Here is a 12,011-nt window from a genome sequence, read left to right on the forward strand (position 1 = left end):
GGACGGAGTCACTTCTTATTATCACCAAACATGCTCTGGTAGATTGTGCTAAAGCATCTTACTGACATGCTGATAGACTTAAAATCCCACTGTTAAAAACCACTCATATCTTACTGTTCTCCAGACCCAAAAAATCAAACGGCCAGCTCAAAGCTGTTAGAATTCCAGCAGGTATACTGGTTCCTTTTCCTCTTGCACATACTCCAAATCTCCCATGGAAAAGAATCACCTCCACTGACAAACACCACCCCTGGAACTGGAATAATTTGAAGCTGGCATTACACTCTGCTTATCTTGCCAACCCAAATGCCAAGTGAGTTGGGGTATTTGACCATTTGTAAAGAATACTTAACTTGCTTCTTTACCTTCTACCATCGCAAAATGACTGTGAATTCATTCATTTTCCTTCACTTTCTAAAATCCTTTAGTCAATCTTTTCTGTCACAAAGAAGTAGTGGTGGTGGTGGGGAATCAGTCATCAGAGGAAAAATATTCCTCTAGCCTTGCAACTCCCACTTCCACCAGTCCTCTTCTTTCCCACTCTCTGGTGGGTGAGAACTCTGGTGGATAAATGCTTTTCCTGAGAAAGAAAGCCTCAACTAGGTGGGTGGTTCTGAAACAAAAATAGTGGCAAAGACCTGGCTGATGGAGAAGTATCCAAGGAAGTTTTGTGGGATCTTCCTGTCTCTTCAAAAGCAGCTGGGCTCTGGAATCACAGCTTAAAGGTGTAGTTCCTTTGATAAAAGGGTCTGTGTGTCTCAAGTTCCCAGCCACAATCAGTGGCTCCCCTGAAATATATGAGAGTTCTCACAAACATGGGGAAGAAAGAAAGAGACTTTTCAGAATCACCTCTGGAGGTTATCCAAAATACTCATTCTTGTCCTCTCAATCCACCCCAACCCTCTGGTCTACCAGAGTTGTCAATAGGTAGAATGTCAATCATGTAAAGTTCAGAAAATCTCCCTAAGTGATTTGATTCACTTCCCTTTCCACAGTATCCTCACTTCTAGACTTAATTGAAAACCATTAAACTGAGAATTACCCAGCCACTTGGGTTACTTTGACAGTATTGTGGCTATACAGAGTCTATAAATGAGGTACCCATTAACACGTGCACACGCGCGCGCGCACACACACACACACACACACACACATACATCTTGGACCCTAAGTTAGATAATGGATGGGATTAGACATATGAATAATCATCTGAAAGAGACAGCGGTGACTCCTTTGCATAACTAAAGATATTAACAAGACTAAAGAATGTGTCAAAGTGAACAGGTGAGTAGTGCAGAGGTAAGAGAAAGTTGGGCAGTCAAGAGAACATAGACAAAAGAAAGTTGCTGAAGCAAGGGGTTGGTAGTGCCCATCTCCAAGGGAGTCTCAACAATCAGACTTGGAGCATCATGGACCATTGGCAAAACCACCTCTGCCATGAAAAGAATAGATCAGGCCACCCAAGGCTGGTATCAGTAGGCATCCATCAATCTATTACCCCTGGTGCAAATTCCTTGTGCCTTCAAGCAACATTCTGACCTCCTCTCTTATAGGGAGAGAAAGTGCTGGTCTATATTTCTGGTCCCTGAGACAGTGGTCTTTCGTGGTAAATGGCTTTTGGTGGATTGTGATTTGGCATCCCATGAAGCTTGATCCTAAGGTCCTGCCTGACATGGCTCAAACTGTGTCTTCAACCTAATTTAAAACAACTAAAGGTGGCACAATATGATTTCCTTTTTAAAAGGAATATTCTCTTTAAAAAAAAGTGCAACTCGCATAACACAAAATGAACTATTTTAAAGTGAACAACTGAGTGTCATGTAGTACATTCATAATGTTGTGCAGCCACCACTTCTATCTTCCAAAACATTTTTATCACCCCAAAAGGAAACCCCGTACCCATTAAGCAGCTGTTCCCTATTCTCCCTTCCCTCCGCCCCTGGCAACCACAATCTTCATTCAGTTTCTGTGTTTTACCTATTCTGAATATTTTATATAAATGAAATCAAGCGGGGCACCCAATTGGTTCAGTCGGTACAGGACGCCATGCTTGATCTTAGGGTTATGAGTTCAAGCCCCACATTGGGCATGCAGCCTACTTAAAATAAATACACAAATAAGTGAAATTGTGCAATATATGATCTCAATGTCTGGCTTCTTTCATTTGGCAAAATGTTTTCAAGGTTTATTCACATTATAGCATATATCAGTACTTCATTCATTTTTAAGGCTGAATAATATTACATTACACATATGAGCCACAATTTGTTTATCTACTCGCTCACTGATGGACATGTGGGTTGTTTCCACCTTTTGGCTACCGTGAATATACCCTTATGTACATTTATGTATGTGTATTTATTTGAGTACAAGTTTTCAATTTGTTTGTGTATATACCTAGGAGTGGAATTTCTGGGCCAAATAATTCTACGTTTAACTTTTGAGGAACTACCAAACTGCTTGCAACAGTGGTTGAACCATTTTACATTTCCATCAGCAGTGTAAGAGGGTTCCAATTTCTCTACATCCTTATAACACTTATTATCAGCTTTTTTATTCTAGCCACCCTAGCAGGTATGAAATGGTACCTATTGTGGTTTTGATTTGCATTTCCCTGGTGACTGATGCTGTTGAACATCTTCTTTTTTTTTTTTTTTTAAGATTTTATTTATTTACTTGACAGAGAGAGAGAGACAGCCAGCGAGAGAGGGAACACAAGCGGGGGGAGTGGGAGAGGAAGAAGCAGGCTCCCAGAAGAGGAGCCTGATGTGGGGCTCGATCCCAGAATGCCGGGATCACGCCCTGAGCCAAAGGCAGACGCTTAACGACTGAGCCACCCAGGGGCCCCTGTTGAGCATCTTCTCATGTGCTTGCTGGCCACTCATATGTCTTCTTTGGAGAAATGTCAGCCTATTGCATAACTTAACAAATACCAAGAAAGATAATAAAAAGAAAGACCTAGTACTTCTCAATAACAATAGCTAATATTTATTGAGTGCAAACTATGTACCTGGTACTGGATAAAAGGCTGTACATCACCTCATTTAATGCTCACAACCAAATGTAACATCATAAGGCCTGAAGCATTGTTTTTTCAGTGCTAGGGTCACATGCTTTGGAATGTAAACTTGTGCATATAGCCAAAGGGAACCGCTGAGATGGGTACATTAATTTATTTAAGTGAATATATCTCAACATCATTTTTTAAAAAAAGGGTGCTGACTTGTGCCAGCATAAATAAAGCCTTGGAGGATCATGCAGTTGGGTAAATAAGTACCTACAAGTTAAAAAATCCACCAGGCAGTAAAATGTACTGAGCTCTACCATACACATATTGGTGAGAGTGAAACACAAGACAGAGGATATGGGCTTAGCTGGGGAGAGTTGGAACTAAAATGGGAATGCGGCATCAGCAAGCCCTGGAAAGCTGCCCATTGGTAGCCTCTCTGTCCCACTATTAATCTCAGGGGTTCACACAAGGACCTGTACAACAGAGTATGATTTGTAAAGTCTTCTAAATAGCCCCCTTCTAAAAAATTCCAAGAGCCAACCCACAGTGACCTGTCCTAAAGTAGAGGTCCCAAAGTGGGTGCTGTTCTGAGGTGAAGGGCCTTGCTAAGGAAGGCAAGAAGCTGTGTCAAAAGGACACCCTGAATTTGGGCTATGCTTGGTGACTTACTCTCAAAGAGTCTGGTATGGAAGGAGGGTGCAGGGGGTAACTTTACAATGGGGAAATCTGGCAATCACTACCTCAACCAGGTGACTGGTCAATATCAACAGTGATGTGCCCTTGATATGATATGATGAGAATGGCACTTTACCTCAATGGTATGTTTTTCCTACCCAAACCCCATAGCCCCAGTTTAACACTGAGAAAAATACCAGACAAACACAAACTGAAGGACATTCCACAAAATAACTTACCAGTAACCCTCAAAACATCCAAGGTCCTCAAGAACAAGAAACGTCTTAGAAACTGTCACAGACTAGAGGAGGCTAATGAGATATGACACCTGAACATTTTCTTTTAGAGGCAATTGATCTGTTTCATGTCTTCAGTGAGAGGTACTGTAATGTAGTGGTTAAGAGTAAGAGTTGTAGCATTAGCTGGGCCTGGGTCTGAATACCAGTGCCCTCTAAACTATAAGAACTTGGTCAACTTAAACTCTTTGAGCCTCAGTTTACTCATCTGAAAACAGAAATAAAAGAATAATATCATCCTCATAGAATTGTCATGATGCTCAAATTAATAAAGGCTTGTGACATGCTTGGTATCAGGTCTGATATATAGTAAACAATAATATGAGTTACTGAATTCATCTTTATTTATTTCAGTAAATGGTATGATATAGGGATTTAACTTTTTTTCACCCCACATTTTTTATATTAAAAAAAGAATTTTAATGACTACATAAAGTTCCATTGAATAGATGTGCTATAACCTTCCTCACTACCCAATTCCCCCACTTCTATTTTTTTTATTATGTTATGTTAGTCACCATACAGTACATCATTAGTTTTTGATGTAGCGTTCCATGATTCATTGTTTGCCTATAACACCCAGGGCTCCATGCAATACGTGCCCTCATTAATACTCATCACTGGGCTAACCCATCCCCCAACCCTCGTTTCCTCTGAAACCCTCAGTTTGTTTCCTGGAGTCCATAGTCTCTCATGGTTTATCTCCCCCTCTCTTTTCCCCCCCTTCATTTTTCCCTTCCTTCTCCTAATGTCCTCCATGCTATTCCTTATGTTCCACATGTAAGAGAAACCATATGATAATTGTCTTTCTCTGCTTGACTTATTTGACTTAGCATAATCCCCTTCAGTTTCATCCATGTCGATGCAAATAGTGGGTATTCATCCTTTCTGATGGCTGAGTAATATTCCATTGTGTATATGGACCACATCTTCTTTATCTGTTCATCTGTTGAAGGTCATCTCGGTTCCTCCCACAATTTGGCTATTGTAGACAATGCTGCTATGAACATTGGGGTGTATGTGCACCTTCTTTTCACCACATCTGTATCTTTGGGGTAAATACCTAGTAGTGCAATTGCTTCACCCCACATTTTTAATCTGTCCCAGCATCTTCTGAATGATCCACCATTTCCTAATTGATCAGAAAATGCCACCTTCACTAAATAGTACTTATACATACTTTGATTTGTTAGGGGCTTTCTATTCTGTTTCCTTGATTTGCCTGTTTATTCTTGCACAATTAGCACACTACTTTACTTTGTAGCCTTGTATAGGTTTGTAACATGTTTGGCAAATACAAGTAGTACAAGTACTCACATGGTATCATTCTCCATAATTTTATGTTCATTTTTATTCAAAATTTATTGAACAATTTCCATGTGGAGCACTTTCATAAACTTAGTGAAAGGAGTTCTGGAACTAGAGCAGAGTCCCTGCAATGAGTGTGTGTGCGTGTGTGTGTGTGTGTGTGGAGAGAGAGAGAGAGAAATTGATTTTCCTTTAACTATTCAAAAACATTTCATGAGTGTTATTCTCATGCTAGGCACCGTGTTTGGTTTTAGAAATACAGGCTGAATAAGACATAGACTCAGCTCTCAAGGAGCCTTCAGTGGAGGGTCAGAGACAAGCACACCTATGATTCTGGGTACTGAATGGCTTTAGAGAGTGCTATGGGAGCACAGAAGCATGTCATCTTAATGAAGAAGCAACAACTGATAGGACTTTTGAAGGATTAAACTGTGATGGTAAAGCAGAGAGAAAGTGAGGGTGGGGAGGGGGCGCCAGGGGAGGGCCCTCTAGTGAAGGGGAACAGAATGAGTGAAGGTATGTCCGTTTGTGGAAAAGGACAACCAGCTCAACATGGCTGGAGGGGATAAGGAATGTAGGGGGGCGGTGATGGACTGGAATGCACATGTACATACACATAAAATAACTCTGGGATATTTAAAGGGCAACTTCACTGCCTAAGTTCTGGCTGATGTCCTTTCTTCTCCCTGAAGCTTTTCAACACGTTCCGTTCTACCAAGATCTTGTCAATTCAGATCACTGAGGAAGAATTATGTGATATTTTGTGACATCTCTGTTCATTTTTATTTAATTTCCACTCCTGTGCCTTGAAGGCAGCTTCTAAATATATTTACTTATCAGGCATTCTTCTAGAAATTGGGATATAGCAGTGAACAAAACAAAAACCCTGCCTTCATGGAGTTTATAGTTTTGGTAGAGGGAGACAGATAATAAATAAACAAGTAAATATGTAGTTTGTTCAATGACAATAAAGGATGCTTTAGAGGAAAATAAATCAGGACAAGGGGGATAAGCATGTCTATTGTGGTACTTACTACATTGTATTACAATTATCTGTGCCTACCTCTTCCCCACTAGATAGAGAATTTTTTTGAAAGATTTATTTATTTATTTATTTATTTATTTATTTAAGGGGTAGGAGGGGCAGAGGGAGAGGGAGAGAGAGTCTTAAGCAGACTCTGCACTGAGCATAGAGCCTACAGGGGGCTCAATCTCATGACCCTGGAATCACAACCTGAGCCAAAACCAAGAGTTGACCACTCAAACGACTGCACCACCCAGACTCCCCTAGATAGGGAATTTTTTGAGGGCATATATATATGATTTTATTAATCCCTGTAACTTACTGGTCCAGTACCTGGAATAAAGCATGTGTTTAATTAAAATAGAGGAGCAGTGTAGTAACCTACACTGGGTGAGACTGCCTTGTTCAAATCCAGTCTCTGGCACATATGATGACTTTGGGTAAGATACTTAGTTCTCTGTGTTTGAGTTTCTTTGTCTTAAAAATGGAGATAATGGTAGCACCATCCTCATAGGGCTGTCAGGAGGATTAAGTAAAGTAATACATTAAAACACTTAAAATAGTTCTCCTGCATAGGTAGCCTGAATAAGTAATCGTTATTATTAAAGAACGGACTATGATCTGAATGTATTCTAACAGTATGGACTTCAGGGCAATTAAAATAATTTGCTGGTTGAAAAATCTGCTCATGCTAGGATGGATCTTCAGGTGAACCTTCTGAATTTACCCCGACATATCCTTGCAGTCCAAATATGATCTGAGAAGTTTGCCCAGAATATGGAGGTATGAGCAGCTGACTCAGACCCTGGCTGTCCTTTTGTGAACCTCAGACCCCACTTTGCATCCAACATCTGGCCAGAGCTGAGCCTTTCTGCCTAGTTACTAGGTTTGGGAACATGGCATTAAAAATACGATTATCCAGATTTATTTGGTGATAACGTGTTCTGACAGTATTTAGCCTACAGGCCATGTACATTTCCATCATCTCTTCTCAGTAAAGAGATCGCCTGGAGCTATATCATGTGTCTAGAAATATTGCCTTCTCAATTGTCAACAAAGTAAAAGGGAGTCATTTCTTAAATTTGTCTGGGACGCTGTAGTTTGCAAAGCACTCTCCCATCCATTATCATTCAATCCACAGGCAAACACTCCAGAGAGACAAGGCAGGGTGATCATTTCCACTTAGCAGCTATGGAAACGGAGGCTTATAAGGTTAAGCCTCAGCCAAGTTGGCTGAGCTTCTTCTCACTCATGATTCAGTCTCTAATGCCCTCCATCAGGCTTCCCACAAATCCTGGGTCCCTCCCAATAGTCAACATGTGGATACGGGTCCTTTCTCTTGCTGTTTATCCATTTTTATATTTGTTTCAACTTGTCCTATATATCCCTCTGTTTAGAGCCACAATATTGACAATTAATACTTTTTTTCAGGTCAGGTGAAGTTGACCTCAATCCACTAGAACATCCCAGGCCCTCTGGATCCAGTCCCTTGCACTTCTGTCACTGGGGCTGACACCCTCTAGTTGGAGGATGGAGGCTAGAATTCTGAAATGTCTCTAAGCAGGTCGATAGTTGTCCCAAGTAATAATGACAATAGACAGTCTATTATCATAGCACAAATCTAAGCATACTGAGGTTATATATTCTCTAATTCTCAGATTGGTAACATTTTCTTTTATTGGTAGTATGTGGTAGATTAAGATAATCTTGCTAACTTATTTTACCAAATAATGATAATGAATAACCATCATCATAAAATAACAATATAGGGACATTTTCACACCAAAAAGATAGGAGATATAAAATTGCAGAATAAGGGACAATACATTTCATTTCGTGAAAAACTCACAAATCATCCTTATATTTCTTGTTCTACAGAGGTCTGTGTGAGACACTCCATCAGGCTCTTGCTCTGGGGCTGGCATTTGGAATCACAGCTCTGGGAGTTATAACATCATTTTTACACTTTTTGTCCTAGTATCCTTAACTCCTGCTGTGTTCAGAACTGGAGAACTCCAGGCCTAAGAAGATGTGTGTGTGAACTAACAATAAAGTTTCTCTGTACATCTGAACTGGAGCCAAGACTTATGAATCATTCTTTCTGGATATACTATTAAAAGCATTGAACGTGATATAATTAGGTATCGTTTGGAACAGTGCATTTGTTTTTGTACTGGTTGGGATAACATGTTAATCCCAGGAAGTCTTAGTCTGGGAATAACTATGGAATCTGCAGTCAGCAGAGGGAAGTGCCTGACTGGATGCCACATGTTACTGTGACCCACGGAGTTGTCATCCACTGATGAGATCTTGACCTTCCTATATGGCCAGTACCTATTTAAAAAAAAAATAAAAAACCTATTGTGAGATTTGGGCAGACATTATAACTGTCATTATAAAGTCAAAAGCATATTATAAATAGAAAGCAAGGGATGGAAGGAGGGTAATAATGTTTTTTTGAGTGTCTAGTATGTGTCCGATACATACACGATAAACTTGAAAATCTACTTAGATATCCTTATTTAATAAGTGAGGAAATTGAGGTGGAAGATAGAGAACTTGAAAAAGGTCACATAGCTGTAAACTCCAAAACTATACTTTCTCTATCATGATGCTAAAGAAAACAGAACCTAGACCTAGAGTCCCAATACCTTTTAGCATAGTAAAATGTAAACACAAATACTTGGAACTTAAAATACTTGCAGGTTAAAACTAGAGGATAATGTCTCAAACTTGGCAAAAATTATCTATGAAAAACCAACCAATAACACAATACTTAATGCTGAAAGACTGAATGGTAGAACACTATTTCCTAAGATTGGGAACAAAGCAAAGAAGTTTACTCTCATCATTTTTATTCAACAGTTCATTGGAGGTCCTAACCAGTGCAATAAGGCAAGAAAAAGAAGTAAAAGGCTTAAATATTGGAAAACAAGAGATAAAACTTTTTATTTGTAGGGGCGCCTGGGTGGCTCAGTCGTTAAGCGTCTGCCTTCGGCTCAGGGCATGATCCTGGCGTTATGGGATCGAGCCCCACATCAGGCTCGTCTGCTGGAAGCCTGCTTCTTCCTCTCCCACTCCCCCTGCTTGTGTTCCCTCTCTCGCTGGCTGTCCCTCTGTCAAATAAATAAATAAAATCTTTTTAAAAAACGTTTTATTTATAGAGTAATAAGATTAGAGAATCCTCAAAATCTAGGGAAAAAGCTACTAGAACTAATAAATGAATTTAGCAAGGCCACAGAATACAGTGTCACTATAAAAAAAATTCCATTGCAGGGGCGCCTGGGTGGCTCAGTCAGTTAAGCGTGTGACCTCAGCTCGGGTCATGATCTCAGGGTCTTGAGATCAAGCCCTGCATTGGGCTCCTTGCTCAACGGGGAGTCTGCTTGTCCCTCTACTCTTCTTTTGCCCCTCCCCCTGCTTGTGCTATCTCTGTCTCTCTCTCAAATAAATAAATAAAATCTTTTAAAAATTAAAAATTTAAAAATCTATTGTATTTCTATACACCAGTAATGAAGCAGTGGAAAATGAAATGTAAAAACCAATACCATTTACAATAACATTAAAAATCTTGAAATACTTCTGGATAAATTTGAGATAATATGTTCAAGACCTCTACATTGAAAACTATAAAATATTGCTCAGGGAAATCAAAGAAAACCTAAATAAATGGAGAAATATACTGTATTTATAAATTGGAAGGCTCAATGTTGTTAAGATGTCAAGTCTTCTCAGATTGATCTGTGGACTCAGTGAAGTACCAATTGCGTATTTGTTGATGCCTTGTTTGTAAAAGCTAAAAAATGTAAGCAACTTAAATGGGAAATTATTTAATAAAGTAAGGCAGACCGTGTCAGCATTCTACACACATAACCTGGGACTTGCCATATCTTTGTATGCTGGCAGACTTCCAACTGCTAACTCCTGCATATACTGACTAAGGACTTTCTCTGGCCACCAGAGCTCTCTCTGCCCAGGTACATGGCAAGCCATAAGTACTAGGGAGTTAAAGCTTCTCTGAAACAGCCCTCGACCAACGGTAGACGGGGAAATAATGGATAAATACTTCAGCTCTCTTTAGATAGAGGGATTATACATTCATGTTATATATTAGCTCCTGGAGTCCCCCAGTGCACTTGAACTCTGGTTACCTACAGTGATGATTTGCTTAATGAAACACCCTTTACTGGCTTCCTTTCTCTTCCTTGTCTCACTTCCCCATTTCCCTATTGGTATTTTCTGGAATCACTTCCCACTTGAAGTACTTGCACTTGAATTCTTGTCTCAGGATCTCCTTTCGAATTCAGCATTTTGGGTTTTGGGGGGGGGTTGTCTTGTTTTTTAAGATTTATTTATTTATTTGAGAGAGAGAGCATAAGAGTGAGCATGAGTGGGAGGGGCAGAGTGAGAGGGAGAGGGAGAGCGTGACGTGGGGCTCGATCTCACCACCCTGAGATCTGGACCTGAGCAGAAACCAAGAGTCCATCGCTTAACCAGCTGCACCACCCAGACGCCCCAGAAATTCAGCATTTCGAAAGAACAAAAATCAATTCACAGATTATTATGGAAAGATCACCAAAAACATACTGTCAAGTGAAAAATGCATGTTATAAAAACTATAAGTGCGGTATAATCACATGTATTTTAAAACATACCAAACCCCCCCATATAGTCCTAAAAGTGTGTGTGAGAATACACATAAAACAGTCTAGTCTGGATGTACATTTAACTGATAATAGTGATTACCTTCGAGGAGAGTAGAACTGGATGAGAGAGCCGAGGGATATTTTCACTTAAATAGCAAACTTCGAAATTTTTAAAACAAAAATGTATTTGTGAATTATTTGTGTTTTGTACAAGTTTAACATACTTTATAACCTAATGGATGAGTTCAGTTTACTTCAGCTGAAGAACCAATACCGGGAACCGGGGAAATGGAGAAAAATAAGAACACAGTGTCCGCCCTTAGGGAGCTCCCAGAGCTTCCGACAGGTAAACATCTGTAATGCTGTGTGATGAGTACCATGACAGAAATAAGCAGAAGGGATTGCAGGAACCCAGAGGTGGGGCCCAGCCAGGCATGTATAGGAAGAAAACATGGAGATTTAGGTACACTTCAACCAAAATGACTAGGGTTCAATCAGCACAGATGAAGGCATAACAATTAAGAATTAAGCAAATTGGGGGGCGCCTGGGTAGTGCAGTCGTTAAGCGTCTGCCTTCGGCTCAGGGAGTGATCCCGGCGTTCTGGGATCGAGTCCCGTATCAGGCTCCTCCGCTGGGAGCCTGCTAGAGGGGGAGCCTGCTCGCGGGGAGCCTGCTTCTTCCTCTCCCACTCCCCTGCTGTGTTCCCTCTCTCGCTGGCTGTCTCTCTGTCAAATAAATAAATAAAATCTTTCAAAAAAAAAAAAAAAGAATTAAGCAAATTGGGGCACCCGCATGGCTCAGATGGTTAAGCGTCTGCCTTTGGCTCAGGTCGTGATCTCCCGGTCCTGGGATCAAGCCCCAGGTCGGGCTCCCGGCTCAGTGGGGAGTCTGCTTCTCCCTCTCCCTCTCCCTCTGCCTCTCCCCACAGCCCATACTCTCTCTGTCTCTGTGTCTTAAATGAATAAATAAAATCTTTAAAAAAAAAAAAGAATTAAACAAATCAAGTGCTTGCCACCTGGTCAGAATAAAGATGTGCTGTTGTTTTCTTTTT

The sequence above is a fragment of the Ursus americanus genome, chromosome 23 (genome assembly GCF_024610735.1).
Source record: "Ursus americanus isolate L20-20 chromosome 23, mUrsAme1.1.p, whole genome shotgun sequence".
Lineage (NCBI taxonomy): Eukaryota > Metazoa > Chordata > Mammalia > Carnivora > Ursidae > Ursus > Ursus americanus.